Source organism: Tamandua tetradactyla, chromosome 12, assembly GCF_023851605.1.
Source record: "Tamandua tetradactyla isolate mTamTet1 chromosome 12, mTamTet1.pri, whole genome shotgun sequence".
In the NCBI taxonomy this organism is placed as follows: Eukaryota; Metazoa; Chordata; class Mammalia; order Pilosa; family Myrmecophagidae; genus Tamandua; species Tamandua tetradactyla.
Window position 1 is genome coordinate 19,576,070 of NC_135338.1, and position 5,596 is coordinate 19,581,665.

Below are 5,596 nucleotides of genomic sequence, written 5' to 3' on the forward strand. Positions count from 1 at the left end.
AGCAGTGGCAGGGCCAGGGCCAGGGGCTAGGGGTAGCCCAGGGGCAGGGCTTGTGGCAGGGGCAGGGGGTGGGGCTTGGGTAGGGCCAGGGGCAGGGGCAGGGCAGGATAGGGACAGGGGCAGGGCCAGGAGCAAGGTCATGGGCAGGGCCAGGGCCAAGAGCTGTGGCAAGCTCAGGGGCAGAGCCAGGGCCAGGGCCAGGGCCAGGCCCAGGGGCTGAGGCAGGGGCAGGGCAGGAGCTGGGGCAGTGCCAGGGGCCGGGGCACAGGCATAGCAGGAACAGGGCAGGTGCATGGTCAGGGGCAGGGTAGGGACAGGGCAGGGCTGAGAGCTGTGACAGGGGCAGGGACAGTGCCAGGGGCTTCGGTAGGGACAGGGTCAGGACCAGGGGCTGGGGAAAGGACAGGGGTAGGGCCAGGTGCTGGTTTAGGGCCAGGGATCGGGCCAGGGAGTTGGGCAGGTTCCGGAGCTGGGCCAGGGGCAGGGGCAGGGGCAGGGGCAGGGCCTGTGGCAGGGGCAGGGAAGGGGCAGTGGAAGAGCAGGGGATGGGACTGGCAGGGGCACCAGAGAGCAGGGTTAGGGAGCGCGCGGGCGGGGAGGTTGTGCCCCAGGGAGGGATGCGCCATCCTGAGAAAGTGCTGCTCCCCCACCCCCCCCCACCCCCCACCCCCCCCCCCCCCCCCCCCCCCCCGAACCTGAGCTCGGCAGTAACAGCAGCAGGAGGTTTCCACGCGGCTGGAGGGAGCCGAGGCCGCGCAGCCAAGCCCGGCGCGCCCCACCCGGGTGCGGGCCTAGGAGCGGCCAGGAGCGCGCCGGCTGGGACAGGCCGGTGAAGGCGCGCGGGGCCGGCCAGACAGAGGCGGGATCGCAGCGAACGCGGGGGGGGCGCTCGAAGGCGCCGCGGGCCTCGGGCGGGTCCCAGGACCCTCCCCCGCGGGAGGACGCGGGTCTCGCGCTGCACATCGGTGCGCGGCCATGCGGAGGAAGCCGTGTCGCTGCCAGGGCACACGGGAGACGCAGCCTCGGACGGGGACGGGCGCGCGCGGGCAGAGCGGCGGCCCCGGCTGCCCCCGGCTGCGCCGACTTCACCCCGCATCGCTCCCGGGCGCAACCCGGCGGCGCGCCCCCTTACTGCACCCAGGGCGCGCGCCCGGAGTCGGCGGCTGCACGGGGCTCGCTGCGCCCGCTCGGCCACCGCTCGCTTCCGGAGGCGCTCGCACCTGTGTCAGAGCCGCCCGCGGCGGCCCGCGCGGCCCGAGGACAACTTCCGCGCTGTCTGTCGGTCCCCGCGCGCCGAGGCCCGAAGTTGGAGCGCCGGCGCCGGCACGGGCAGCAGCGTGGTTTAAAAGTGGCTGCGGGCGCCGCTGCTCGCGCAGTACCCGCAGTCCTTCCTGGACAACTGCTAAGACGACCTGGAGGTGTGCCGGCAGATCGGGGACCCCGACCTGGACGCCATCGGGGTGCTGGCGCCCGTGCACCGCCGCCGCTTCCTGGAGGACGTGGGCCACCTGCGGGAGCAGGATGAGGCCACCGCCGACCTCTGCTTCACGCTCAAGCCGCCGCCTCCCGCCGACCCCGGGTTCCCCGAAGCCTTCCGAAGTCTCGGCCGCCGGAGCCAGCCCCGCAGGGCCCACCGCACCCGGGAGAGGATGAGCCACCCCCGGCTGAAGCAGAAGATCCTGATCCAGGACAAGATGATGCGCGATGGTGTGCGCCGGGGCAAGGCCCCGCACCCACGTCAGGTGAGCAGGGGGCGGGCGTCGGGCCTGCGGCTTCTCTACATTTTTCTCTTGCGGCTGCTCATTCCTTCCTTGCAGGGTCACAGGTGCGGGTGAGGCGGACTCTGCACCCTTCGCCCTCAGCTGGGGCCGGGTCTCCGCGCAGCCCCTGGCGGAACCGAGTCCTGGGCTCCTGCGGTGCTCTGGGGGCCGTGGGATCTGAAGGGCAGGAGAAGACTGGGTAATAGCTACCTTGTCTTGGGCCTTCCTTTTCTTCTTGTCTTTCTTTGCATTTTGAGTGACTCCAAAGAGACACTGGCTGTAGTATGTCTTTGTGCTCGGTGCGCAAGGAAAGTGACCTCCCTTCTGCCCGGGACTCCCCCACAGCGGCTCAATGTAAAGTTGCCAGGGTTGGGGCTAGACATGGGGTTTTGATGGGACGGGCGTTAATAAGGTGCAGGCAAGCTCCCTTGAGATGAGTTTTTTCCCCCGAAGGGTACAGAATGCAGGCAGGCACTATGGCCTGGGGTTCCCAGGGCGTCCCACACTTGGGAGGGGAAGGCTGTGCTCAAGGAGAGGAGCTTTTTAAGACTGAGGGAGGAGGGCGCCAGGAAGGGCCTGGAAGCTCCATGGCTGCTGGGCATGGCAGGCCCAAGGATGGGGCTTGGGTGTCAAAGTAACTAACATAAAGACCCAGTTCCAAGCGGCGCGCAGTCCACCCAGAGTTTGCCTGGCGTGGGTCCCCATGGCTGCTCCACAGGCTCACCAGAGCCCTTCCCTGGCCACACTGGAAAGTGCACAGGCTCGCAGGAAGACACCTGCCTGGGAAGCCCAGGAGGAACATGCAGAGGTGCTGGGGCCGCAGCCGTGCAGAGCAGCCGGTGGAGCAGCCATGGGGACCCACGCCAGGCAGACTCTGGGCGGAGGCCGCACCACTGAGAACGGGGACTTTTTGGTAGTTGCTTTGACACCCAAGCCCCACCCTTGGGCATACCATGCCCAGCAGCCACGGAGCTTCCCTGCACGCTCCTCCATCAGTCCTGAAAAGCTCCTCTCCTTGCACACAGCCTTCCCCTCCCAAATGCAGGGATGCCCTGGGACCATCAGGCCATAGCGCCTGCCTGCGTGCTGTACCCTTCCATGGAAAAAACTCATCCCAAGGGAGCGTGCATGTGCCTCATTAATGCCCTCCATCCAACACCTGTGCCCCCGCCCCACCCCTGGCAACTTTACAGATGCCCCACTGTGGGGGAGACCCCAGTGGCAGGGCGGTCACTTTCCCTGCGCACCTAGTACAATGGCACACGACAGCCAGTCCCTCTTTGGGAGTCACTCAAAATGCAAAGAAAGACAAGGAAGGAGAAAAGGAAGGCCCAAGACAAGGTAGCTATTACCCAGTCTTCTCCTGCCCTTCAGATCCCATGGCCCCCAGAGCACCGCAAGAGCCCAGGACTCGGTTCTGCCAAGGGCACGCCGGGGGCTGCGCGGAGACCCGGCCCCGGCAGAGGGCGAAGGGTGCAGAGTCCGCCTCACCGGCACCTGTGACCCTGCAAGGAAGGAATCAGCAGCCGCGAGAGAAAAATCAGAGAAGCCGTAGGCCGGATGCCAGAACCCGCGTGTGCCTGCTCACCTGGCGGGGGTGCGGGGCCTTGCCCCAGCGCACACCATCGCGCACCAGCTTGTCCCGGATCAGGATCTTCAGGTTTAGCCCGGGGGTCCCTGCGGGGCTGGCTCCTGCGGCCAAGGGCTTGGAAGGCTACTTGGGACCTGGGGTCGGTCGGAGGCGGCGGCTCGAGAGTAAAGTAGAGGCCGGGGGTGGCCGTGTCCTGTTCGCGCAGGCGACCCACGGCCTCCAGGAGGCGTCGGTGGTGCGCGGGCGCCAGCACCCTGATGGCGTCCAGGTCGGGGTCCCCGATCTGCCGGCACATCTCCAGGTCGTCGTAGCCGGTGTCCAGGAAGTACTGTGCATACTGCTCGAGCCGCAGCACCCGCAGCCACTCCTACACCTCGCTGCTGCCCGTGCCGGCGCCGGTGCTCCAACTTCGGGTCTTGGCACACGCGGGGGCCAGGGTGCCCAATGGGCAGGGGCAGGGGCAGGGCCAGGTGCTGGTTTATGGCCAGGGATCGGGCCAGGGACTTTGGCAGATTCAGGAGCTGGGCCAGGGGCAGGGGCAGGGCCAGGGCCAAAGTCTGTGGCAGGGGCAGGGCAGGGCCAGGGGCAAGGCCAGGGGCAGGGACAGCGGCAGGGGCCTGGTCATGGGCAGGACAAGGCGTAGGGGCAGGGCCGAGGTCTGCGGCAGCGTCACGGACAGGGCCAGGGAGTGGGATGGGGCAGGGCCAGGTGCTAGGGCAAGGGCAGGGGCATGGCCAGGGGCAGGGGCAGTGATGAGGGTTGTGGCATGTGCAGGCGCACGGCCAGGAGATGGAGCAGGGGCAGTGGCAGGGCAGAGCCAGGGACAGGAGCTGGGGCAGAAGCATAGGCAGGGGCTTGGCTGGGCCAGGGTCAGAAGCAGGACAAGGGGCTGGAGCTGGGGTAGTTCCATGGGCATGGCGGGACAGGGCCAGGGGCAGGGCACCGGGCAGAGGCAGTGCCAGGGACATGGCAAGGGTCAAGGACTGGGGCAGGGCCATGGGCTGGGGTAGGGGCAGTGGCAGGACCAGGGCCAGGAGCTGGGGCGGGCCCAGGGTCAGGGCCCGTGGCAGGGGCAGGGGAAGGGGCCCGGGCTGGGGTAGGGTCAGGGCAGGATAGGGACTGAGGCAGGCCCTGGAACAAGGTAATGGGGAGGGTCAGGGCCAGGAGCTGTAGGAAGCCCAGGGGCAGAGCCAGGGCCAGGGCCTGGGGCAGGGACAGAGCAGGGGAAGGGGCTGGGCCAGGGAAGGGGAAAGGCCAGGGGCAGGGGCAGGGGCAGGGGCAGGGCCTAGGACAGGGGCAAGGGAAGGGCCAGGGGCTGGGGCAAGGGAAAGGGCAGGGGCATGGGCTGGGGCATGGACAGGGACTTGGCCAGGGGCTAGGGCAGGTCCAGGGGCTGGGTCATGGTCAGGTGCAGGGGCAGGGCAGGAGCAAGGGCAGGGCCTGGGGCTGGGGGAGGCGCAAGGTCAGGGGTAGGGTGGGGCAAGGGATGGGCCAGTGCCCGGACCATGGCCAGGTCTGGGTTAGTGACTAGTGCAGGGCGAGGGCCAGGGCCTGAGACAGGCCCAAGGGCAGGGCCAGGGCCAGGGGCAGGGGCAGGGGAAAGGGTATGGCAGGGTAGGGGCAGGGGCTTAGCAGGGCCAGGGCCAGGGGCTGGGGTAGGGACAGGGCCAGGGGCAAGGCTGGAGGCAGGGACAAGGGCAGGAGGAGCAATAGCAAGCCCAGGGGCAGGGCAGGGGTGGAGGCAGGGCAGGGTCAGGACAGGGTCATCACCAGGCACAGGGGCAGGGGCAGGGCCAAGGGCAGGGGCAGGGGCTGGGGCAGTGCCAGGGTCAGAGGCAAGGGTAGGGGCAGGACCAGGCGCTTGGCAGGTACCAGGCAGGAGAAAAGGCAAGCCCAGGGGCAGGGGCAGGGCCAGGGGCTGGGGCAGGGGCAGGGGCAGAGGCAGGGGCAGGACCAGGGGCTTCGCAGGGTCGGGACAGGGTCATGACCAGGTACAGTGGCAGGGCCAGGGCCAGGACCTGGGTCAGGGGCAGGGGCAGGGCCAGGGGCTGGAGCAGGGCATTGTCAGGGGCACAGCCTGGGGCAGGGGCAGGAGCCTGAGCAGGGCAGAGGGAGGGCCAGGGGCAAGGCCAGGGGCAGGGACAGCGGCAGGGGCCTGGTCATGGGCAGGACAAGGGGTAGGGGCAGGGCCGAGGTCTGCGGCAGAGGCACAGACAGGGCCAGGGACTGGGATAGGGAAAGGGCC

General features: G+C 69.1%; 1 pseudogene; it reads left to right on the forward strand.

Moving 5' to 3' along the window:
- Window positions 1-975: 975 nt before the first annotated feature.
- LOC143651363 (sterile alpha motif domain-containing protein 5 pseudogene) lies at window positions 976-1,954 on the forward strand (annotated as a pseudogene).
- Window positions 1,955-5,596: the final 3,642 nt, after the last annotated feature.